Below are 26,483 nucleotides of genomic sequence, written 5' to 3'. Positions count from 1 at the left end.
TCCCTGGGGAAGGGCTTTGGATGGACCACATTTCTGATACTCTGACCCTGGGGGCCTGGCTGAGCCTGGAAAGACTGCCCCTTGCAGGGTTACTCCTAGAGTTAGTAAAGGGCTCCAATCCAGATTCCACAACCCAACCGACTCTGTTCCTGGGTCTCCCACTCTGGGCCACTCTCTACCTGCCTTATTAACCACAGGGCCAAAGAGCAGACCAGTAGGGACAGTTCTTATGCTTCAGAACCCACTGAAATTATTCAGACTAGTCAATTCTGAGCCTGCCTGTCCTGTCTCACATGTTCCCATCTGCAGGAATCACAATAAAGGCTCCCGCCCATGTCTCTCTTTGCTCTCTCTGCCTCCTGCCTGGCCACAGTGCTTCTTGTCATCCCCAACAAATGCTTGCCTGGGATGAGATTGTTTCTGCTGGAACAAAGAATAAAGGACGGATATTGAGGATGTAATAAGTAAGCAGTCTACACATTAAGCATGTTGCATTTTCCTTCTGGTTTTTATTTCTTGCACAGGGATTCTATCCCATGCACCTGTCCTTACCCTTCAGTGCACACCGGCCTGTCTTCCAACTGCCCAAACTGACGGCTTTTGTTTGCTGCCGAATCCTGCTTTGCCACACACAGGCAACGGAATTAATGCTCCCGGGAGCAGCTCTCTAGCAGTAACTGACAAAGCCAAAGTGCGTGGGTAAATACCCCATCTCTCGCACACCAGTGGAGACAGCCCTGAGGCATGTGCCCTATGCTGGCTCCCAGAGGTCCCCAGCAGGACGAAGCTTCATTTGCTCCACAGGTAATTCCTTGACGCAAACCTTTCCTTGTCTTCTCTCCTTCACCCGAAATAAACTACTTGATCCAATCCTCGTCTTGGAATCGGCTTTTGGAGGAACTTGAGCTGGAGGGAGAAAAAGGAGAAGAAAAAAATGTAAAAGAAAAATATCCATAATCCCTTTACACTAACATTGCAACTTTTTTTCAGAGGAACTTTCTTCCAGTCACTGCACTCTGTCTGCTACATTCTTCAGCGTGCTCTGTTTGTTTTTGTGGTGCTGGTGATAGAGATGGGGCTCTTGTGATTAAATCATTGTAGAACAGGACAAGCTCTCGAAACCCACTGCCTACATCTTTAACCTTTTGATTGTGAAATAATCACAGATGCCCAGGAAGTTGCAACGAAGTGTACAGGGAGGGTCTATGCACCCTTCACCCACCGTCTCCCAAGGGCAACATCTTGCATAACTATAATACAACATCAAACCAGAAATTGACATCACTGGTATCATTCTACAATTGGCAGAGCTTATTCAGATCTCATCGGTTAATATGCATTCATGACTGTGTGTGTGCCTGTGTCTTGTGTGTGTCTGGGGTGTGTGTAGCTCTATGCAATTTTGTCATGCACAGCTTTGTATGACCACTAGCACAATTAAGAAACTGGACTGTACCGGCACTATAAGACTCTGTCTTGCTACTCTCAAGCCACTAACAGGTCCTCCATCTCTGTAATTTTATCACAAATGTTACATAAATGGAGTCATGCAATATGTATCCCTCTGTGATTGGCTTTTCTCACTCCACATAATTTCCTTGCCTGGCTGAGCCTGGTCAACCACAGAATCGTGATAAATTACAATCGCAATTGTTCTAAGCCACTGAGTTGGAGGACAAATCCTTACTCAGCTATAGCTAACTCTCAAACGGGTAGTATAAGAGAGAGACAAACTGTTGTTTTAAAGCCCCTAAAATTTAGCCTATCCTGACAGACCTGCCCTCACTGTGTTCACCCTCTGCTCAAATCTGTGGTTTCAGATATCTGAGCACAACACTGGCCTCAAACAAATATGATTTACTTGGTCTTAGGAGATAGGCAGGGTTTGCCTGCTATGGACAGTTAAGAGCAATGGCATCTTAAGATGTCTGCTTTTCAAAAAGAGAAAGTGTTCTGACCCCTTTCATTACTCTGGAGATATTCAAACACCATTCTCTTGCCATATTCAAGGTACTAAAGGGCAGGTCTCTCTTTTCTAGAACAGACAGAATAAGCCGTGTTTGCTCCTCGCCACCTATGTTCTCCTACATTTCCCAGACTCCCTTGCAGTTGGGACAGGCCCACGTGATTCATTCTAGCCAATAGATGATCATGACTGGAGCAGAAGTAGTGAAGAGCTGATGCACCTGTCCGGAGGGGCTAGGAGAGGCAGGTGAGAGGTGGGGCTGATGCTGGGTGCAGGAAGGCTGGCTCTCTGAGTTACTGCGTGGAGGCAAGCCCTGCTAACCGGCTTTACAGAAACGAGAAGCAGGCTTGTTCTGAGGGAAGCCACTGAAGTTTCCAATTTGTTTGTTATTGCCACTGAACGAAGCCTCACACTGACTGAAGCCTCACACTGACTCACGAGCCTGCTTTCTGGAAAAAGGAAGAATTCTTGGGGACATTTTAGAGACGTTACGTTTCATTTTCCGCAGCTACAATTTGTGTAATTCATTTTGCAAGAAGAACCTTCGGAACTTAGTGAAGGACCAAGATCAGTCGGCAGCAGTTTGCTGATCCCATTTGTTTTCATGAGAGAGGAAAAATCATTTATTACAGTGACCACCAAGTGGTCTCTTTAAAGGGGGATGTAGCCAAGAACCTCTCCCAGGAGTGATACACATAAGTCACTTCGCCATTCTGGCCTTCAGTTTCCCCATCTGGAAGGCTGGATGGAAAAGTCTCTGCAATCCATTCTCTTATCAAAACAACAACAACAACAACAAAACAAAAACTTTGATTATAATTTCTCTCTGGATAGTTTGGGAAAGGAGAGCAGGAAGGAAATTTGGGAATAATTTCCTTTCAAGTAGCAATCCCTGAAGATCACAAAAAGGTTATAGTGTGAACGGGAACAAGGTTTCTAAAAACTTCTCCACTCCTAGGGAACCTGCTGTCCTAAATTTAAACTTGGCAGAGGTTTTGGCAACACCCTCATGCCTCTTTCTGCCAACAAACTCATTGAAATTAACAAATGGCCTGTTTGCTTATGTTTGGTCTGTCCTCAGTAAGGGAATGGTTTCGTGCACATAACTGATTATATTCATATTTACTTGGAGTTTTTTCTCTCCTGTCTGCTGTTGTATCCTCAGTTTGAAAGGTCACATTCATCACATTAGAATAGGAGAGGTTGTCACGCAAATATTTCATGTAAATGCCTAAGTGCCTGAGGCAGGATAAGAAAAAAAAATTTTTTTTTCAAAAGAAAAATAATTATAACAGCTCAGGCACAGGTCCTAAAGTTGTACATATATTACACTTAGCAACATTGGACTTCATTTTAATTGCCTGACTTTCTCTGCATATGTGATTACATTTGCCCAGACCAGTCCAATAAATATGTGGTACTACATAAAAATGCAGCTATTATACTAAACTGTGAAATCGAAAATAATCCAAACAAATGCTAACACCCTGGTCTGAGTGTCCATCATGTCCCCCTGGGCTGGTACCTGGCCCAGGTCTCCTGGCTTCCACCCTTGCCCCCTAACATGCTTCCCCTGCAGCAGCCAGAGGATGCTGGTAAACACCTGAGTCAGGGCACATCCCTCCTCTGCTCAGAATTTTCCATGGCTCCCACTTCGCTTGGAGTAAAGTGTAAAGTCATACCCACGGTTCACAAGCTCCTGTACCATCTGCTCCTGTCACCGTCCGGCCCTTATCTCCTCCTTCTCTCCAGGCTCATCCCATCCAGCCATGGTGGCCTCCCTGTTGCCCAAACCTGCCTGGCATGGTCCTGCCTCAGGGCCTTTGCACTTGCTGTCCCCACTACCTAGAAAGCTCTTCCTCCCAGCTTCCTCCCTCACGTGCATCAAATTTACTCAGTTCTCACATTCTCAATGAAGTCTCACTACCCAAGCTGCAACATACCCCCCAACACACCCTGATCCCTTTACCCAGTTCCAGATTCTTTTTCCCATAGCACTCACCACCTCTTTAGCATACATACACACTGTGTATTTTTTTGTATTTATTGTCCATCCCTCACCTCACTTAAATTGAAGCCCTGTGAGATTAGGAGCTTTGTTTACGTACCCCTGTATCTCAGTCTTCTGGGAAATACCTGGCCCATGCTAGGCTCACATTAGTTGAAGGAATGAGTGAACCAATGAATTAAAGACCTGGTTTGGAATATCTAACTTTGGAATGCCTCGAAGTTGGCTTTTTTACTTTGAATAGGTTTTCATTTCTTTTTTTCCTCTCTGTTGTATCCTGTTGGAGCCCAAACCCCATTCCTCCACCCTCTAGAATTCTCTCCCTCTCAGACCGTATAGGCCTCAGTCTCCAACTTTCTGTATTTTTACTAAACCGGAATATCAAGGAATAGTATTCACACCTGGGCCTTCCTGGGGGAAAAACAGCTCTGCAGGTTTCACATAATCAGAGACCAGGGTTTCTCAGCCTCAACACTTAGGGGTTCCAAATCATTCTCTGCAGCGGGGGCCAGCCCGCCCGTTATAGGACTTTCACAGCATCCCTGGCCTCCACTCACCAGATGCCAGCGCCTCTCCCTTAACCCCATTCCTGACATTTAAAAATGTCTCCACACTTTGCCTAATGTCCCCAGGGGCCAAAGGCCACCCCAGGCTGAGAGCAACTGAGTTAAATGTCCCTGGCAGGTTACCAAACCCCCATTCCAGTAAACTTCCCAGATCGGGCTCTTTGGATTCATAGTTAAACTAGCACTATCTTCACTGATACCCATTTCAGACAAAACCCAAGTACACACAGCCTCCAATCAAGCCTCCAATCAAGCCCAGAGGCAAGCACAGAACCACTCCCACTATGTTCCTGCCCAAAACGTGCCTTCATATATCAGGAGGAAACATCAGACAAACCCATACCCAGGGGTCTTCTACAAAATACTTGACCTTAACTGTTCAAGAGAATCAACGTCGGGGCGCCTGGGTGGTTCCGTGGGTTAAAGCGTCTGCCTTGTCTCAGGTCATGATTCCAGGGTCCTGGGACAGAGCCCTGAGTCAAGTGGAGGGGAGGGGAGTGGAAGAGGGTCAGGATGGGTGGTGGGGTGGGGGAAGGGAAGCAAAACGGATGTCCACGTGGAGGCGTCTGCAACAGGAGCCCCAGACAACACTGGCAATAGGTAGACACTTCTCTGCCTTGTGAGAACAGATTGAATGGAGGGAGTTGAGGGGTGCGGAGGCAATGCAGCCAACATCCCCAAAGACAGCTATTCAGAAGGCCCTTTCACATCATTCCAGACAAATGTGGGCTGGGGACTGTAATGTCCTGGAGTGATTGAATGTCAAGTGCAGACGGAAGACAAGAGGGAGCAGAAGCTACGCAAGAAAATATACCCTTTCCTCTCTTGCCGTATCTGGGTCAAAACACCCAGCTGGGGGACCAAGCCCATTTTCTCAGCTGTCTGCGAAGTTACGGCATCTGATCCGCGTCTCCCAGGGCATGAGATGGTTGGGCTTCCTATTATTTTTTTTTTTTTAAGATTTTATTTATTTGTCAGAGAGAGAGAGGGAGAGAGCGAGCACAGGCAGACGGAATGGCAGGCAGAGGCAGAGGGAGAAGGAGGCTCCCTGCTGAGCAAGGAGCCCGATGCAGGACTCGATCCCAGGACGCTGGGATCATGACCTGAGCCGAAGGCAGCTGCTTAACCAATTGAGCCACCCAGGCATCCCGGGCTTCCTATTATTAATTGATTTGTTTGGCCTACGTGTGTAGGGTCCTTGTGTTCTGGGTGTTTGGCTAAGCTTTGGAAATCACAGAGGATTCTCCCCGTTCCTGTCCAGCGAGGGAAAGAGAACTGGTGGGTTAAATTGTTGGTCTCACTTCTTCATCCCTCCCCCCGACCCACACCCTGAATCATGGGCTTCCGTTGTCGCTCACTGGAGGCAGAGGCCCTGCCCCTGTGTTTTCAAATATTACATATTAAGAGGAAGCTTAGGGACACTTGGGTAGCTCAGTCCATTAAGGGTCTGCCTTCAGCTCAGGTCGTGATCTCAGGATCCAGGATTCCCTGCTCAGAGGAGAGTCTGATTCTCCCTCTTCCTTCCCATCTGCTCATGCAGAGTCCCTGTCTTCCTAATAAAATAAATAAAAAATCTTTGTAAAAAAAGCTTAACGTATAGTAAGGCCGATAGATCAGATGATTCCTGCTGACAAGCAATTATTACTTGAAGATTCCAGGAAGAGAGGGCACACCTGCCAAGCAGGGCCACACGAGGCATTAGGTGCTGGTGGAGGCACCAGGGGGTTGAGGGGAGACCCCAGGGTCAGCCAGGAGGCAGAGGCATGGAGGGTATGAGTGGGTCAGGTGCCTTTCTTGTGATTTTTCTGGGAAGAAACAGGTGAGGCAAGGTTGGGGATTGGCAGGTTTGAATAATTTCAGCAGGTTGAGGGACATTGGGGCTGCCTCTTCTTGTCTGATACCTGCCCCTGAGGTGGTGATTAGGGCTGGTGGTCAGAGCAGGGGGGCTGGGATGTGAGCTCCGGGTTGGTTGGTTTGCCTATGAAAGGTGCATTTAGGTACAAACTGTTTACTATCTCCAGGAATAGGCTAAGCCTGGGAGGTGCAGTCCCTCCCAGGTCAGCAAGACCCCAGATGTCAGAGCATCACAATACAGACAATAAAAGACATGGTTAGGGGCGCCTGGGTGGCTCAGTGGGTTAAAGCTTCTGCTTTCCTAGGATGGAGCCCCGCATTGGGCTCTCTGCTCAGCAAGGAGCCTGTTTTCCTTCCTCTCTCTCTGCCTGCCTTTCTGCCTACCTGTAATCTCTGTCAAATAAATTAAAAAAAAAAAAAAAAAAGACATAGTTAGTACACCCTGACCTTGGGTCACACGACCAGCTTCAGTCAATGAAATGTAGTAAAGGAATCCCTGTGTCAGTTTCAGCCTAGACCTCTAGAGACGAGTTTCCAACTGCCCTCTCCTGTCCATTACCATCTTGGGGAGAGCTACTCCTTTGGCCCAGGCCCCAGAATAGACACAGGTAGAATAGAGCTGAACCCAACTGCAGAGAGAAGCTTGAGGGTGAGTCAAGGCCACCCAGCGGACCCTCACCTGTAGCAACCAAGTCCCAACTGCAAAAATTGGAGTAAGGGGGGGATTCATTTGCTCTTTCCCTCTCTCTGCCTGACCATTTGAGCTGGGACATCCACCCTCTGTGCTCCTCGTTCTCAAGACTTCAGCCCCAGACTGGAACACACACGTTGGCTGTCGGGGTCTCAGGAATTTGACCAACGCCACATCGGGAGCTCCTGGGTCTCCTTGCAGATGGCGGATCATGGACTTCTCAGCCTCCATAACCATGTGAGACAACACCTTATAATATATGTCCTCCTATATAGATACAGATATTTGTTGATAGATTTCTCTCTATTCGTAGAGAGAGAGAAGTGGGGACGGCTATGGACTGGGGCCTAAGAGTTGTTTCTCCGGAGAACTGTCACAAATAAAGGCTCGTCCTGACTCACAATGGCTTCCTCTTAATGAATCACATATGCAAAGACCTTGTTTCTAAGGTCACATACTGAGATTCCAGGGGCACACGACTTTTGAGGGGACGCTCTTCAACCCTGCACAGATAGTAAGTTGAAATGCTGAGCCAGGCCCTTTTTGGTCCCATGTCCTGGCCTCTTGGCTCACCTCCGATTTCAGCCCAGAAATGGCAGAACATCACCGTGCAGAAGTTCTGCGCGTCCGCCATGCCTCCCGCCTCAGGGCACTCTGAGGCAGCTCCCGTTTCTGCCTCAAAGCTTTTCTGAAGCCTCGGAAGCCTACTCTCCATGTAGGTGCGGCCAGAGGCAAGAGGGGATCCAGGCCCCCTGCGGGAACACAGAGCCAGTGGAGAATGAGTCAGTGAATGAGTTCGCCCCCTGGTTCAGTTGGTTAAGCGTCTGCCCGTGGCTCAGGCCGTGAACCAGGAGTCCCAGGATCGAGTCCCGCATGGGGCTCTCTGCTCAGTGGGGAGTCTGCTTCTCTCTCTGCCCTTCACCCCACTTGTACTCTCCCTCTCTCTCTCCAACTCGGTCAGATAAATAAATAAAATCTTAAAAAAAGAGAGAGAGAGAGAGAAGAGTCAGTGAATGAGACTCTGCCCCATCCCACCAAGGGCCATGGTGAATGTGTCCTTACCAGGTACCCCCAGTGGGAACTGACTCAATAATACTCCCCATATTAACTTTCCCTCCTAACCTGCCTCCCTCTGTCAACTCCCCTACTGCTTCCTGAAACCACTTACCAAATAAACTGTCAGCAAAGGGAAACTAAGACACAATAGAAGAGAATGCTTTTGTTTTATTTTTGTATTTTTTATTTTAATTCCCGTGTGGGTAACATATAGGGCAATATTGGTTTCAGGGGTACAGTACAGTGATTCATCACTTCTATGCAACACCCAGTGCTCACCATGGTAACCGCACTCAGAATCCCCTCCACCGGATCACGCATCCCCACCAAACTCCCGTCTGGTAACCACCACTGTGTTCTCTAGAGCTAAGAGTTTGGTTTTGGGTTCTCTCTCTCTCTCTTTTTTTCCCTCTTGTTCATTTGTCTTGTTTCTTAAATTCCACATATAGGTGAGATCACACGGTATTTGTCTTTCTCTGACTGGCATTAGACGTTCTAGGCCCATCCAACAACGTTGTTGTTGCAAACGGCAGATTTCATTCTTTTTTATGGCTGAGTAATGGTCCATTGTGTATCTATACCACATCTTCTTTATCTGTTCATCAGTTGATGGACAGTTGGGCTGACTGCAGAGTTTGGCTATGTTAAGTAATGCTGCACAAATATACGGGTGCATGTATCTCTTCGATTTAACATTTTTGTGAGGTGCCTGGGTGGCTCAGTGGGTTAAGGCCTCTGCTTTCGGCTCAGGTCATGATTCCAGGGTCCTGAGACCGAGCCCCGCATCGGGCTCTCTGCTCAGCAGGGAGTCTGCTTCCTCCTCTCTCTCTGTCTGCCTCTCTGCCTACTTGTGATCTCTGTCTGTCAAATAAATAAATAAATCTTTAAAAAAAAAAATTTAACGTTTTTGTATTATTTGGTTAAATGAGCAGTAGTGTGATTACTTGATTGGAAAGTAGTTCTATTATTAATTTTTTAAGGAACCTCCACGGTGGAAATAGAATACTTTTTTAATTTTTTAATAATTTTTTATAAAAAATATGTTTTTATAAATTTGGTTCACATTCATTATTTTTAAATTATAATATTTTAAATTATTTTTTAATTTTTTTATTAACATATAGTGTATTATTAGCCCCAGGGGTACAGGTCTGTGAATCGCCAGGTTTATGCATTTCACAGCACTCACCATAGCACATACCCTCCCTAATGTCCATAACCCAACCACCCTCTCCCTACCCTTCTCCCCCTTGCAACCCTCAGTTTGTTCTGTGAGATTGAGTCTCTTATGGTTTGTTTCCCTCCCGATCCCGTCTTGTATCATTTATTCCTTTCCTACCCCTGAAACCCTCCACGTTGCCTTTCAACTTCCTCATATCAGGGACATTATATGATAATTGTCTTTCTCTGATTGACTTATTTCACTTAGCATAATACCCTCTAGTTCCATCCACATCATCACAAATGGCAAGATTTCATTTCTTTTGATGGCTGCATAGTATTCCATTGTATATATTCCAAGATGTGGTATATATACCACATCTTCTTTACCCATTCATCTGTTGATGACATCTTGGTTCTTTCCATGGTTTGGCTATTGTGGACATGGCTGCTATAAACATCCAGGTGCATGTGCCCCTTCAGATCACTATATTTGTATCTTTAGGGTAAAAACTCAGTAGTGCGATTACTGGGTCTATTTTCAACTTTTTGAGGAACCTCCATGCTGTTTTCCAGAGTGGCTGCACCAGCTTGCATTCCCATCAACAGTGTAGGAGTGTTCCCCTTTCTCCACATCCTTGCCAGCATCTGTCATTTCCTGACTTGTTAATTTTAACCATTTTGACTGGTGTGAGGTGGTATCTCTTTGTGGTTTTGATTTGTATTTCCCTGATGCCGAGTGATGTGGAGCACTTTTTCATGTGTCTGTTGGCCATCTGGATGTCTTCTTTGCAGAAATGTCTGTTCATGTCCTCTTCCCATTCCTTGATTGGATTATTTGTTCTTTGGGTGTTGAGTCTGATAAGTTCTTTATAGATTTTGGATACTAGGTATAGATAAAGGATACTTGGATATAGATAAAGGATACCCTTTATCTGATTTGTCCTTTGAAAAGAAGACTTTAGGGGTGCCTGGGTGGCTCAGTGGGTTAAAGTGTCTGCCTTTGGCTCAGGTCATGATCCAGGGCCCTGGGATCAAGCCCCACATCAGGCTCTCTGCTTGGCAGGGAGCCTGCTTCCCCCTCTCTCTCTGCCTGCCTCTCTGCCTACTTGTGATCTCTGTCTGTCAAATAAATAAATAAAATCTTAAAAAAGAAAGAAAGAAAGAAAAGAATACTTTTAAAGGTAAGGAGTGATCATAACGTCAAATGGCCATGGAAAGATCACAAGTAACCATCATAATGAGACAAGCAAATAAAAAGGTATTTGGGGGAAAGAATGCCATTTCATTTTTTTAAGATTTTTTATTTACTTATTTGAGAGAGAGACAGAGCATAAGCAGGGGGAGCATCAGAGGCAGAGGGAGAAGCAGGCTTCCCACTGAGCAGGGAGCCCGATGTGGGGCTTGATCCCAGGACCCTGAGATCATGACCTGAGCAGAAGCCAGTCACATAACCGACCAAGCCAGTCAGGTGCCCACGAAAGCCATTTCAAATCCCTTCCCAGGGCAAAAGGAGAAGCGTTTAGTTCTATTCTGAAAATAGTGAGCTAATTCAAATTTACAGAGAGAGCATATAAATGGGCTCCCTCTATTTCTACCTGTCTTTTCTGTTCTTCCAGCATGTGGGTAGAGGGATTGGAGATAATGAAGAGAACAGAGTTGCTAAGGAGACACGGAAAAAATATGAGAAATTTTCATAATATGAATTCATACCTAGGGGCCAACCCATCCCACCTGTATTCATTCCAAGGGAATAAAAATATAATTTCTCTGCTTAAAAAAAATAATAAATTTAAATCCAGGTATAAGTAAAATAAGCCAGACACAAAAGGACAAACGTTGCATGATACCACCTACATGAGGTCCCTAGAGGAGTCAAATTCATACAGACAGGAGGGAGAACTGCGGATGCCAGGGAGAGGGAGCCAGGAAAGGAAGTCAGCATTTCACAAGAAGAGCGCTTTAGATCTGGAAGATGGCAAAGCTCTGGGGAATGGATAGTGGCGATGGCTACGTGACAACATGAGTGTACTTCATGCCACTGAACTATACCCTAAAAATGGTTTTCAGTGGTTTATTCTATGTTATGTAAATTTTACCACAATAAAAAAAAAGAAAAGAAAAAGAAGAAGAAGTAAAGAAAAAACAGGGGCACCTGAGTGGCTCAGTTAGTTGGGCATCCAACTCCTATTTCTGCTCTGGCCATGATCTCAGAGTGATGGGTGGACCCCAGAGTCAGCTCCGTGCTCAGCTGAGAGTCTGGGATTCTCTCCCTCTACCCCTCCCCAGCTCATGCTCGCTCTCTCACTTGCTCGCTCTCTCTCTCAAATAAATAAATAAATCTCTTAAAAAAAAAAACGGTAGAAAGGAAACATTGTTTCAGGCAAGAACCATCAGTAGATGCTAAAATTAGCGATCAGAAGTTTAATGAGAAATGGGATATTTGCAAAATCTCAAAGCATCTCTCCTTCTCTGCAAGACCATCAGTATATTACAAACTTCACAGTGGAGAGACCTAGTAGACACCACCTTAGCCAAGTTTTCTTAGACAATATTGGGATTGAACCAGTCTGTCCACTAGATATGAGTATCTCATCAATATTAATTTCCTGATTCTGAGTATCATAGTTTAGTTTTATAGGAGGTTACCATTTTATGGAGGTAAACAATATATGGGAATTCTTTATGCTATCTTTTTTATCTTACTAAGGGGAAACTCACATAACAAAATTAACCAGCTCCGAGTGCACAAGTCATGTAGTACATGCACAACGTTGTGCAACCATTGTCTCTATCTAGTTCCAGGACATTTCCATCATCCCAAAGGAAGACCTGGACCCATGAAGCAGTCACTCCCCATCCCCACCTCCCCCAGCCCCTGGCAACCACTATTTCTACTCTGTCTCAGTAGATTTTCCTACTTTAGACATTTCTTATAAAGAGAATCCTCGAGCCAATGTTTTCAAGATCCATTCACATTATAGCCTGTGTCCATGGCTGAATAAGATTCCGCTCCATTCTATGATCTCCTACATTTTGTTCGTTCATTGAAGGGCATTCCCACCTTTCAGCTATGGTGAATAACGCTGCTGTGAACATTTATGTACCCGTTTTTCTTTCCAATATACTTGCTTCCAACTTTGTGGGGTATATGCCCATGAATGGAACTCCTTGCACTATTTTTGCAATGTCTTCGTAAGTCTGAGATTACTTCCAAACAAAATGTAAAATCATCATCACCATCATCATCCTCGTGGTCATCCAGGTAAGGGTGGTGAAGAAATTCACACTCCTGGAGCCAGTTGGAAGGAAGGGATAAGTCCAAGTTTTCCTCCTGAAGCAGCGGCTGAAAATCCGGCAACCAGGACAGATCTCCTGTGCCCTCCTGTGGGCGCCTTGTGCTGGAGTCCCAGCATGGCTCTGAGTTTGGGTTGTGAGAACCGCAGGGACTCTGAGCCTTTGCAGGTGAGAGCATCCTTTCCACCAGTGCGATTCCAGGCAGCAGGAGGGCAGGCAAACTGGGACGACACAGCAGCAGCCTGAGAGTGAAATACTGGATGAAACGCATGACTTAAGCAGAATGTGGCTTACACGAAAGGTTTCGAGAGCCTCCTGGGGGCTGCAGATAATCCTCTGTTTTGATCTTGGTGGTGATTACATGGGTATGTACATGTGTAAAAATTCATCAAGAGGTGTACTTCAGACTTATGTATTTATGGACCTAAGTTTTAGCACTGAAAGCTTTTCCTACCCCTGCAGTTCTTCCCACCTCCAGCTAACTGCCCCTTCTCAGTCTCCAAGGCTTTCTGTCCACACTTTAAATTTGCCATAGTTATATATATACCAAGAGTTGGCAAGTCTTTTTCTTTAAAGGTCCGGGGAGTAAATATTTTCAGCTTTTGGAGCCAGATGGTCTCTGTCACAGTGAGTCAACTCTGCCCTTGCAGTGTGAAAGTAACCAGACAATACATAAATAAATGAACATGGCTGTGTTCCAATAAAACTTTATTTACAAGCATAGGTGGGGGGCCAGTTTTGGCCCTAGAGCCACAGTTAGCCGGCCTCTGGTATATACCATGTTTTAATTGCTTCATCTGTTTCCTCTATCAAGTGTAACTACCTTGAGGGCAAGGGCAAGTTTTTCCATCCCTGTGTCTTCACCATCTGGTCCACTGCCTGTGCAAAATAAATGACTGTCCACAAACAAATGAATGGGTAATTTAATTAATTACTTGCTCAGTTTGCACTTAAGTGAGAAGTAGCAAAAAGCAAAGTTGAGTAGTAGTATTAGGGCATGGCAAAAGATGCAACCCCAACCCTATGCATACAATACCTTCGGGGAACCCCTATAACTATAGGGGTTCTAGTTATGGCATTCAGACTGTTTCCTGAGAGCAGGGTTTTCTTTTGGGGTGATAAAAATGTTCTGGAATTAGGGTGCCTGGGTGGCTCAGTGGGTTGAGCCACTGCCTTCAGCTCGGGTCATGATCTCGGGGTCCTGGGATCGAGTCCCGCATTGGGCTCTCTGCTTGGTGGGGGGCCTGCTTCCCTTCCTCTCTCTCTGCCTGCCTCTCTGCCTACTTGTGATCTCTCTCTGTCAAATAAATAGATAAAATCTTTTTTAAAAAATGTTCTGGAATTAGATAGAGGTGGTGGTTACACAACACTGTCAACGTCCTCAGTGCCATTGGATTTTTCATCTTTAACTGGTTAATTTTATGTTTTGTGAATTCTGGTTTTTTATTTTTAAAGTAAAAAAAGAAAAAGAAAAAAGAAACCCTACAAATTTGAAAACTTTGCTGAAAAGGAAAAACAAAGGCTCCCTCTGGCTGCTGTGTGGAGAATACACTCTACAACCAGGCCAGAGTAGAAACTTGGACACTTCTAGATCCTAGAGCGTCAATCATTTTACTTCTGTTATTTCTGAATTATTTCTTGGTTTGGTCTGGGTGTTACTGTGACTGCTTAGCTTCCTTGGTCTTGGGATCTGCCCAGCAATAAGGGTGCTGCCACCGGGAAAGTTGGTGGCGTCCCCTGTTTGAGGATCTGAGAGGCACTGCCTGAAGTTGGATATTCGTGGCACTGGCTAACTCCCAACGAGGGCTTGCTCTGTACCAAGCACTGCCTAAACCCATTTCAACTTGACCGTACCATGAACTGGTGGGCTGTTTCATCATTATCTCTGTCGCAGCAGACCCTCTGGTGACCCATGTCCCTTCCCCTCAGCCCCCTTGGCTTTCAGCGTAAGGGGACAGTTCCTACAAGCTCTGAGTCACCGCTTGGTGACAGTATCACATCTCAAGTCTACACCACATGGATACCCAGTTCCTACCACCCCTTCCAGCTCCACAGGGCAGCTTAAAAGTGGAGACTAAAGAAAGTGGGTGTACAGATTGCAGATCACATCGGCATAGAGCATGTCTCCTAGTAGGATATATTCAAGCAGACTGCTGTTCACCAGATGTGTCTCCCCAAAATGGGCCTGTTGAAAACTAACCCCAACATGATGACAGAGGTGAGGGCTTTAGGAGGTGATTAGGTCAGGAGGGCAGAGCCCTCGAGCATGGGATTTGGGTCCTTGTATTTTAAAGACAAAAAAAATAGGCAGTGGATGCCAGAGGCTGGCGGTGGGGAGGGGACAGGGAATATGTGTTTCACAGGGACAGAGTTTCCATTGACAAGAGTCCTGGAGATGGATGGCGGGTACCACTGCACGACACTGAGAGTGCGCTTCATACGGCCGAACTGGACACTTAAAAATTGTTAAAACGGTCAATTTTATGTTATATCTATTTTATCGCAATTTTTAAAACTGATTTTCCAGGTATAAAACTGGGGTCCTATTTCTGCAAGCAGTTGTAGTAAAAAAAAAGGGGGGGGAGGGCACAACCTCAATATAATTGTGAGAAAAACATCAGGAGGGAAATTCTACAATATACATGGTCAGAACGCTTCAAAAATATTAAAATCAGTAAAGCCTGAAGGCATTCCATGGACCAGCAGAGACAAGCAGATGTGACAGCTAAGTGAAACGTGGTGTCCTGGGTGGGCTCCTCGACCAGGTACAGGAGATAGAGGACACTAGTGGGAAAGCTGGCAAATTCTTAAGAAGGTCCCTAGTTTAGTTAGTCGCATTACCTCAAGGTAGATTTCTTGGTTTCGAGAAATGTTCTCTGGTTACGTAAGATGTTAACACATGGGCAACTGGGTTAAAGAGTGTGCTGATCTCTCTGGACTTATCCTTGGACCTTTCCCATAAATGTAAAATTATTTCAAAACAGGGAGTTTAAAAAGAAAGCCTCCAGGTTTCAACCCTCAACCAATGGAGAATGTGATCCAGTGGACAAAAGTTTGCGGCTCCAGTTTTCAAGTGTCTGGTTGAGCTCTCCCTACGGCTCTACTGTTGGGAGAAATCTTTGTCCTGTGACACACAGCAGTGACCCCAGTAGCACACCTTCTCTTGGCTTTTCCTCCTCCTTTTTTTTTTTTTTTTTTTTTTTTTTAAGATTCTATTTATTTACTTGAGAGTGAGACAGAGAGAATGAGAGAAAAAGCAGGAGAGGAGAGAGGTCAGCAGGAGAAGCAGACTCCCTGCCCAGCAGGGAGCCCGATGCGGGACCCGATCCCAGGACTCCAGGATCATGACCCGAGCCAAAGGCAGTCACCCAAACAACTGAGCCACCCAGACGCCCTGGCTTTTCCTTCTTGGTCAGTCTCCCAGCTCTCTTCCTCCTACTCCTTGGGGTTACGTCTGGCGAGGACCACTCCCTTACCAAACTGTAGGGAGGTTTCTCGGAGCTCTCTTCCTGTCCAGGCCTCGTCCTTGTCCTGCTGAGCCCAATTTAGTAAGAATGCCCTGACCCTTGACACTTAACAGAGTTCCTCCTAGTAACTGTCCATCCACTGATTCCTCTACCTTGCCCATTGGCTATAAATCCCCAACTTCCCCTACTGTATCAGGAGTCAAGTTCAAATTTTTCCGCCCTCCCTGATTGCAGTACTCTTGAATAAAGTCTTCTTTGCCTGTTTCACATTGCCCCCATGTGGGTGCCTGCATGGCTTTTTGGGTTAAGCCTCTGCCTCTAGCCCAGGTCATGATCTCAGGGTCCTGGGATTGAGCCCTGCATTGGGCTCTCTGCTTGTCAGGGAGCCTACCTCCCCATCTCTCCTGCCTCTCTGCCTACTTGTGATCTCTCTGTTAAATGAATAAATAAAACCTTTTTTATAAAAAATCGCCCCCGTGGGACTTTTCTTTGGCACCCCATGAGGAAAACAAGGCACAGAGAAGTTAAGGAGCTCTCCCAAGGTCACACAGCCAGGAAATGGAAGAGATAAAGCACTGGCCAGGTGATGGCCCAGCACCAGAATGTGCCCTCCTGACGACCACACTAGCCCACCTCTAACAGCTAAAGGATTTTCCGTTTTAAATTTCACCTACTTAGACCCAGTTTTATATCCCCATAGCTCCCTAATACAAACCCAAACAGCGTTCTTCTGCCAACTTATTTGAATAACGTGTGTAAAGCAGAGAAAAGTGACAGCTTGAAACTACTCTAATTTTACTTACAAATAATTGAGGTTGATTCATGCTGTTTTCTCCGAGACCTTCCCCCCACCTCCAAAAAAAAGAAAGAAACGGGTACTCTGATTGGTGTTGCCCAATGCCAACTCTGTCACATGTATCTGTTACAATTTCTACAACTCTCCCTCGAAAGCAACACTCAGAAGCAGTCAGTGGCAAAGCTAGAGTAGTAAATGAGGGATATTCCAAGAGAAGAGAAAGTTCACTTTCCAAAACAGATGGAGACAGAAAGTTCCGTGTTCGGTGTTAAGAAGTTCATTAACAAGCCAAGAAAGAAAGGAAGGGAGGGAGTGCGGGAGGGAGGAGAGAAGGAAAGAGAAACACTAAGTTGCTATAACAGACACCCCCGAAACAGGGCAGTTTAAAGAACACAGAAGTGGGTGGCTGGGGGGCTCAGTCGTTTAAGCGTCTGCCTTTGGCTCAGGTCATTATTCCAGGGTCCTGGGATCGAGTCCCACATGGGACTCCCTGCTTGGCAGGGAGTCTGCTTCTCCCTTACCCCTCCCCCTGCTCATGATCTCTCTCTCTCTCTCTCTCTCTCTTTCTCACCCTCTCTCACACAAATAAGTAAATAAAATCTTTAAAAAAAAAAAACCTGAAGAACATAGAAGTATCCACCTATGTCAGGTGATGGCCCTCAGATGTGTGAGGCAGGGGTGTGTGCTGTGCCCCTCTGGTCCCGTGGGGCCCATGTTCTTTCCATCTCCTTGCTCTGCTACAGTGTTCAACTCCTAGGGCTTCTTTAACAGAGGGCCATGTACTAGATGGCTTAAAACATGAGGAATTTCTCTCACAGTTCTGGAGGCCAAGAGTCTGAAGTCAAGGTGTTGGCAGGGCCATGCTCCCTCCAAAAGCTCTAGGGGAGGATCCTTCCTGGGCTCTTTCCACTCCTGGTGGCCCCAGAGGTTCCCTCCACATCTACTCCAACCTCTACCTCCGGTTCCACATGGCCTTCTTCTCTCATTTGTCTCCGTAACGTCTTCTTGTTACAAGGACACCGGTCATATTGGACTAGAGCCCTCCTCTTAAAGACCTCTTCTTAACTTGATGATATGTGCAAAGCCCCTATTTCCAAATAAGGTCACTACCAAGGCGGGGGAGGGGGTTCCCACACCTCCAACCAATTTTCTAATTCTTCGGACACCCACTGGGTGTCCAACGATTCAAATGAATTCTGACACTAACTACCCAGAATTTGCGTCAGACCCCATGAGTTAAGGGCTCAGTGTCACAGGACTGTCCCCACTTTGGATGCCAATCACAAGTCCCAAGCTTCCCATACTTCTGAAAAGCCGTCTAGAAGTTAGGAGTTCCTGCAGTGCCCTTCTTGGGTCAGTAATTTGCTGGAACAGCTCATACGACTCGGGGAAAACGATTTAGTTACTATTACTGGTTGACTATAAAGGATATCACGGCTATAAATGAGCACAGATCAAGAGGTACACAGGGTGAATTCTGGAAGGGTTCCAAGGGCAGGGGCTATGTCCTGTGGAGTTAGGCGGCACCGCCGTCTTGGTACCCGCATGTGCTCACCAACCTGGGAGCTCTCCAAACCCCATAATGTAGGGGGTTTTATGGAGGTTTCATGACGTAAGCATGAGGGATTAAATCACTGGCCATTGGTAATGGCCTCAACCTCCTGCCCCTCCTCCTTCCCCAGAATTAAGAAGGATGAAGATGAAAGTTCCAACCCTCTCTCTAATCATGTGGCTGGTCTTTCTGGCAACCACCCCCCACCCTGAAGCTACCTAGGGCCCCCCGGCCCCCAGTCACCTCATTAGATTAAAAAAGACTCTCATCACTCTGGAGATTCCACCAGTCTTAGATGGGTCTCGTGTCAAGTACGAGGGACTAAAACCCAATATTCTAACAAGAGATGCTTCTATCACCGCTATCACTCAGGAAGTTGTAAGGGTTTTAAGAGCGCCGTGCCAGGGACGCCTGGGTGGCTCAGTTGATTGGACAACTACCTTCAGCTCAGGTCATGGTCCCAGAGTTCTGGGATCGAGTCCCGCATCGGGCTCCCAGCTCCAGGGGGAGTCTGCTTCTCTCTCTGACCTTCTTCTCGCTCATGCTCTCTCTCACTGTCTCTCTCTCAAATAAATAAATAAAATCTTAAAAAAAAAAGAGAGAGAGAGAGAGAGGTAAAAAACAAAAACAAAAAAACCTAACTGTGTGCCAGGATCCGGGGACATAAACCAAATATACACTTTTTAGATCACAAAATTACAGTCACATTCACGGGTACCAGGGATGAGGACTTCAGCATATCTTTTGGAGGGACACAATGCAACTCATAAAAGCTGTCACCAAGGACACTGTCCCCACTGCAGGACTAGTGCTGGCCTGGGGGGATACCTGTGTTCTAGCTCCAGAAAAAGGAAAGAAAGCACAGAGGAGCATTATACCTGGTGTTTTGAAGGCCACAACCAGACCTGGCACATCTTACTCACCCCTGCTCATTTTCCACTGGAGAGACGGGTGTCCCACGGCCACCAGCGAGGTAAGCAGCAACAGGTCCATCATTATGGAAGAAAAGCAAACAGAAACAAATTTTTGCAAGACAGCTGCCATCTTTGCCAAAAGGGGGGTAAGAGGCAATAATTGAATAAATTCAAACCTGTGTATAATTTTTTGTAAGATTTTATTTGACAGGGAGAGATACAGCGATAGAGGGAACACAGCAGGGGGGAACGGGAGAGGGAGAAGCAGGCTTCCTGTGGAGTAGGGGGCCCGATGCAGGGCTCAATCCCAGAACCCTGGGATCATGACCTGAGCAGAAGGCCAACTCTTAACAACTGAGCCACCCAGAAGCCCTCTGTGTATCACTTTTTTGAAAATTGTTACTTTGAATCACTTGATTTTCAGAAGAGTTGGGGCAGACTGTAAGGAGAGTCTCCTGCACTCTGTGGCAGTTCCTTAGTTTTTTTCTTATTTTAAGATTGCTGGTAACAGGGGCCCCTGGGTGACCCAGTCCGTTAGGCAACTGCCTTCAGCTCAGGTCATGATCTCGGATCCTGGGATCAAGTCTGTGTCTGGCTCCCTGCTCAGTGGTGAGTCTGTTTCTCCCTTTGCCCTTCCCCACTGCTCCCCGCTCCTATGTTCTCTCTTCTCTCTCCCTCAAATAAATAAAATCTAAAAAAGAAAAAAAAAAAGATTATTTGTGATATATTTTGTAGAATATTAATACCTCAAATTGGTTTGTCTGATGTTTGTATCAGTTTTTATTTTATTTCCTTTAACATTAACAGTCGCTTGCTTGCAACAGATTAAATGATAGACATGGTTTCCACATATTTTTCTAACAGGAATAAGGTGTTGACACTAAGATTTCAACACTCTTGCCTCTTTTCCCTCTAGCTATATGCTTTTGTGCAACTTCCTGGAATAAGAGTGTATTTGTGAAGGAACAGGTAAAATATTTTAACCATAGCTAAGGGTAAGGTGGTGCAGGGCTCACAAGTTCTGAGCACTGTGCTATGAGTTTCACACGTTTCTCCCCATTTACCCTCACTGTACCCTGTGAAGAGCCGGTATGTGAGCCATTTTGCAGATTAGAAAAACTGATGCTGAGTGGTGATATAATTTGGGATCAACACAGTCAGTCAGTAAGTGGCACAGGCAAGGTTTAAATCCCAGCTTCTCCACTATGCAGTGCTGCTCATCAATTATAACAGGACCCTTCCTCCTCAACCAAAAGCCAAGCACAAAATATGTCTGCTGTGTTTCTTCAAAAACCACGATGACCCAGTCTTCATCTTCAAGGGGCTTACAATGGCGAACTGCCCCCCCCCCAATTCACTATCTCTTTATTCTATTTAGTAATAGAACTTCCTGGATTTTAGATTGGGGGCGGAAAGCATGAGCCCCAGCTGGAAAGTACATTTCCCAGGAACCCTTGCAGCCAGGTGTGACTACGTAACTATGTTTGAGTCAATGTGATCCCAGCAAACACATGAGAAAGTTGGAGGTCATCTCCTTAAACACAAGCTATTTGCCCTAACTTCCTCCTCTCCCTTTCTGTTGGTTTGAACTTGGAAATGGAGGCAAACAAGCTTTTACCACGTAGATGAGGACAACCCCTAGGGGACAGAGGAACAATAAGATGAAAGGAATCTGAGGCCCCAGAAGACCTGGTAGAGCTGAGAAAGAGAATTAATACCCACCCCTTTGCACTGTGTTTGCTTTTAACGGAAGATTTGGGTCCACATGAAAACTGTGACATGCATTAAATGGAATGACATTTAAAAAGGTTGTTATAAGCATTCCGTAAAGCCTGAAGCCAAGCAACCGGTTACTGTGAAATTATGTGCAGCAAGGCACATACAGAAACTTCCCAACTTAATGCAAACAGAAAAAGGCACCCACTCTAAGACACCAGCTAGAAGGTGCACTGTCCTCCAACTTGGGAAACATAGCTACTCTGGATTTCAGCCCCTGAAATCCTGACGGATTCCCGTTCTCTCGGCCAGGCACAACCCTCAGTCAGGTTGCCCACAGCCAACCATATACAGTGGCTTATGTCTAAATGCAAAAAGCAGGCGGGGGGGGGGGGGGGGGGGCAGGGCAAGGGGAGGGAGAGGTCTTGTATCTAAATGAATTTTATATAAAGTGAGTAGTTGTCAGGCACTGAGGATGTTTTCTATTTAAAGAAATTCTGCTATGAACTTCTTTGCAGAGACTGCTTTCCTAATGGAGTTAGTCACCACTGAGTCATTTCTGCAAAATTCAGATTCGTGATTTGGTCTAAGCACGATCTGGCCGGAGAAGTCAGATAAATTATAGATGCCGTAAATAAATTATAGAGTACTCAAAGGCAGAAAAGGAAAGAAAAAGTGACATGTGAAGGTGAATGGGATGGACTCTGGAAGTTCTTAAAGTGGTCTCCACCTGCACCTAATCCTGGCCGGGATCCGCCCCCCCCCCCCCCGGTTATCATTTAATTAGCTGCAGATGCTCCTGGGGATAGGAAATCAACCTTTGCCCAATTGTTAGTGAATGAACGAAGGGACGATGAACAACCGGAAGAAGTTTCACAGAGTTTGGGCAAAAGACCGACCTTTAACGAACCAAAGGGACTCAGGGGCTTTTTGGCCCCGCCCCGGTTGCCCGGACAACCGGGCCCGACGCCAGGGCTGAGCCTCAGGCGTGCGCGCATGCGCCTTGGATCCAGCCAGGCTAGCTCCCAGCCAGGCTGTCCCCGCCCCCGCCGCCGGGAGCCTAGCCCAGCCGGGAAGCGGGATTTCAGGGCCCCGGGAGGGAGAAGCTCGTCTACACCCCCCCAACTTTGGTGCTGAGCGCCTTTCGGAGAGCTCTGGAGAACAACCCCCGCCCGCCTTCTAGCCCGGCCCCTTCCCTCAAAGATAGGAGAAAGTGCTCCAGTTCGGTAGCCCCTCCCCCAGCCTCAGTTTCCCCATTTGTAGAAGGTGGGTTCACAGCCCCTATCTCAGAAGCTGAAGATTTAGAAAATTGAGAGCAAGGCGGCCTCCGTGGGGAGCGCTCGCGAGGCCTTTGTAGCGGGAGTGATGGGGTGAAGTGCTCTCCTAAAACAGCCCTAAGAGGTGGGTGTTATCATTCTCCCCATTTTACAGGGAAGGAAACTGAGGCCTAGAAAAGTGAAGGGGCCCACCCAAGGGATTCAGCAGGTGCCTGGCAGGACTAGGAAGGGAAGATGCCCACCTTAGGGTAACCCGACTGGAGAATCTGGGGGTGGGGTGAGCCTTTGTGGTTTGGCAGGGAGAAGAAGAGCAGGAAAAAGCAGCCCGGAATGACTGGACACCATCTGGACCATTATCAGGATGGGGACAGTGTTGGATTTAGGAGCCCAAAGTTGCTAACCTTTGAATCAGTGCCTTTGCTGGCAAATTTTTCAGCCCACTTGGCATCCCCCACCATGGTCAAGGCAGCCTACCCAGTCTTCCAACCCGAACTTCCATTCTGGGTTTCGTGCCTCTACTGCAGAGTTTCTCAACATCAGTACTAGCGGCATTTAAGGCCAGATCATTCTTTGGGGGGCAGGAGTGGGGCTGTCCTGTGCACTGTTCGTGTTTAGGAGTTTATCCAGCCTCTACTCACTAGATGCCATGAGTGCTACAACCCTCAAATGTCACAACCAACCCAAAGTATCTCCAGACACTGCCAGATGTCCCCTGAAGGGGCAAGAACGCAGTTGAGAACCACTGACCAGAGCCAAAAATCAAAAAGATATATTTGTCAGTTTTCACTAAATAGATTTTAAATTCTCTCACCATTGTTCTGTGCTCTGAAGTATATGCTATATTAATTCTCTCTAAATGATAGGCAGATTCTTTTTTTTAAAGAATTTATTTATTTGTTTGACAGAGAGAAATCACAAGTAGGCAGAGAGGCAGGCAGAGAGAAGACGGAAGCAGACTCCCCACTGAGCAGAGACCCTGATGTGGGGCTCGATCCCAGGACCTTGAGATCATGACCTGAGCTGAAGACAGAGGCTTTAACCCACTGAGCCACCCAGGCACCTAGGCAGATTCTTAAAATAGCTAGATTTTCTGGAAACTAGTTGTCCAATTGGAGTTTATGAAACAGTGGATGGACAGTTCAACTGAGCAAACCAAGCATTGGCCAAGACAGGAAACCTTGGGTCTGTCCTTATTTCTGCCATTACAGGCCCCATGGCTTTGTCACTTAACATCCTTAGACTCATTTTTTCCCCTCTGTCAGAAGAAAATAGTGAGATGATTTCTAAGGACCTGGAAGCACTCAGATTCTTTTTTTTCTTTCTTTCTTTCTTAAGATTTTATCTATTAGAGAGAGGATGCCCAAGCTGGGGGTTAGGGGCAGGAGGGCAGAGAGACAAGCAGACTCCCTGCTGAGCGCAGAGCCTGACCCTGAGCTCAACCCCAGGACCCAAGACTATGACCTAAACTGAAATCAAGAGTCGGAACCTTAACCCATGAAGCCACCCAGGCGACCCTTGAAGTGCTCAGATTCTGACAAGATCGTCCCCTCCCCTCGCACTCCTTGGAGTTATTAAGGTCACCCACCTCCCTCCCAGTGTCCTCTTCAGACTCTAATGTCTTTTGTTACTTCTCTCAGCCTCCAGGCTGGGACCCTCAGACACATCTTTCAGAGTCAGTTTTTCCAGGTTGTTGTTACCACTCAGACAAATTTAGTATTATTCCTGATTCTAACAAGTAAATTATGGTGGTGTTTAACACGCCAGTGGCAGGGGCTTGTTTGTGGGAAATTGTGGTATTTAAGCACCAGACACCCTGGTGTTTCCGTGAGGAAAAATAAAATGAAATTAAACACCGGCCTTGTAAAATGATTCATGATGTGCTGCTAAATTATAGGAATGTCCCAAGCATCCACATAAATTATTCTGACCTAGTAGGATTCGTACAAAAAGACATAGATCAGCCCTTGAGTTAATTCTCTTTAGCACCCACCTGCCTTTCTATGCACTCTGCAGTGGCCGGGTTGGGGTAATAGCTCAGAAAATTCTATGTCCTCTCCGCAAAGAACAGAAACTTGAAATAAGGAATTAAGGAATTGAGATCCTATTCCTAGAGAATGGTCTGCCCAGGACAATCCAACCTGAACCCACCAGAATGTAAGCTCAGGAGGGAAAAAAAAAGACGGATTTGCATACAGCTTCATCCCTGGTGCTTAGAACAATGTTAGATACCTAGTAACAATCAATAAATACTTGTCAAATGAATGAAGGAACGAAGAATACCTGGCTTGTTTGGGTAAGTAATGAATAAAGACGATCTAAACATTTTTGCTTGGAGTTTGAGACTATGTTCTACAAAGTATTGGTGAAGGCGCCTGGGTTGTTTAGCGTCTGCCTTGGGTTCCGGTCATGATCCCAGGGCTCCCTGCTCTACGGGAAGCCTACTTCTCTCACTCCCACTCCCCTCTGCTTGTATCCCTGCTCTCACTATCTCTCTCTCTCTCTCTCTCTCTCTCTCTCTCTCGTCAAATAGATAAACAAAATCTTTAAAATCTTAAAAAGAAAGAGAGAGAGAGAGAGAGAGAGAAGAAGGAAAGGAAAAGAAAAAAGAAAGAAGAGAAAGAAAGAATCTCTTTCTCTTTCTCAGGAAATGTACAGACATTTCCCTCTCTTTTTGCCCCTTCCCCTCATTTCACACCTTTTTTCTCTTACCCTCAGCAGTACTCATTTGACAAAGCATCTCCTGCCTCATTGGGTCTGCTCTGTGTGAGCAGTGCCTTTCTGGTGGGCTGTATTTACACGTGCTGTTGGTGGCCAGAGACAACACCTGGCCAGAGACACCAGAGACACCCGTTGGTGTCCTTATTACACAGGACAGAGGGTGGGAGTGGAGGTAGGGGCTTTTCTGTGTTCCCCAAACCTGATTCCTGCACACCGCCCTTGCCATGTTGCCCCTGGTCTTATCCCAGAAGTTTGCTCCCTATGCTTGCGTTTGCTGTTTGGAAACATCACCTTAACACACACAACGCCAAACAGGTGGATGCAATGAAGAAATGTGATTTGGGAATGGAAATTCACAAGCAAACTTCGTGCTGATGCCTTCTATCCCAAGGGGTCAGATCCTGTTTCTTAGCATCTTTATGTGTGTTTTTACTAGAATCCATCACAGAAGCAACAAAGGGACAGACTTCCTCTTAAAAAATGTCAATAGTACTCATTTCTTTTGGACAATTACTTCTTTTTTTAAAAGATTTTATTTATTTAACAGAGAGATCACAAGTAGGCGGAGAGGCAGCCAGAGAAAGGGGGAAGCAGGCTTCCTGCTGAGCAGAGAGCGCAATGCAGGGGCTCCATCCCAGGACCCTAAGATTATGATCCGAGCCAAAGGCAGAGGTTTAACCCACTGAGCCACCCAGGCACCCCTAGACAATGATTCCTTAAGGTGAAGAATCATCTGTAGTAAAAATCTGTATTTGTCCCAGAGGGTGATACAGGTAGGGGAACTCCAACCCTTTCATATTTCAGTTATCTCAACATAACAGTTATATCAAACCTAACTCCCACACATTTTCAAAAAATTTTAATTTGTCCTAATCATGGTCTTAAAGGTGACATCCTGGATACAATTCTTTTCTTCGGGGCCATTTCTCCTACAGAACAATGTTTACTATCATGAATGGAAACAGTAACTCAACCTCAAGGTGTCCTCAATGCAGAAGACCAAAAGTTAAAAGTAATGGTTTTCTGGGGCGCCTGGGTGACTCAATGGGTAAAAGCCTCTGCCTCCGGCTCAGGTCATGATCCCAGGGTTCTGGGATTGGGCCCCCCCCCACCCCTGCATTGGGCTCTCTGCTCAGCAGGGAGCCTGATTCCTTCCCTCTCTCTCTGCCTGCCTCTTTGCCTACTTGTGATCCCTGTCTGTCAAATAAATAAATAAAATCTTTTTTTTTTTAAGTACTTGTTTTCTCATTTAAACTTTGATAAACATCAATTAATTTATACAGTGTAAGGGGCACCTGGTTGGCTCAGTCGGTTAAGCGTCTGCTTTCAGTCAGGTCGTGATCCTGGGATCTTGGGATCCAGACCCACGTCAGGCTCTCTGCTCACTGGGGAGTCTCCTTCTCCTTCTGCTCCTTCCCCTGCTTGTGCTCTCTCTCTCTCTCAA

General features: G+C 46.2%; 1 long non-coding RNA gene across 1 annotated transcript; it reads right to left on the bottom strand.

Moving 5' to 3' along the window:
* Positions 1–507: 507 nt before the first annotated feature.
* On the bottom strand, positions 508–26,451 carry LOC309864396. Its single transcript, XR_014311498.1, has 3 exons — positions 26,335–26,451; positions 19,338–19,353; positions 508–906 (listed from the first exon to the last, which is right to left on the bottom strand). It is a non-coding gene; the product is annotated as an uncharacterized lncRNA (long non-coding RNA).
* Between the last annotated feature and the right edge of the window lie 32 nt (positions 26,452–26,483).

The sequence above is a fragment of the Mustela nivalis genome (genome assembly GCF_964662115.1).
Source record: "Mustela nivalis genome assembly, chromosome: 1".
Lineage (NCBI taxonomy): Eukaryota > Metazoa > Chordata > Mammalia > Carnivora > Mustelidae > Mustela > Mustela nivalis.
Note: the sequence above shows the minus strand (reverse complement) of the source record. Positions and strands in the feature narration are given on the sequence as shown.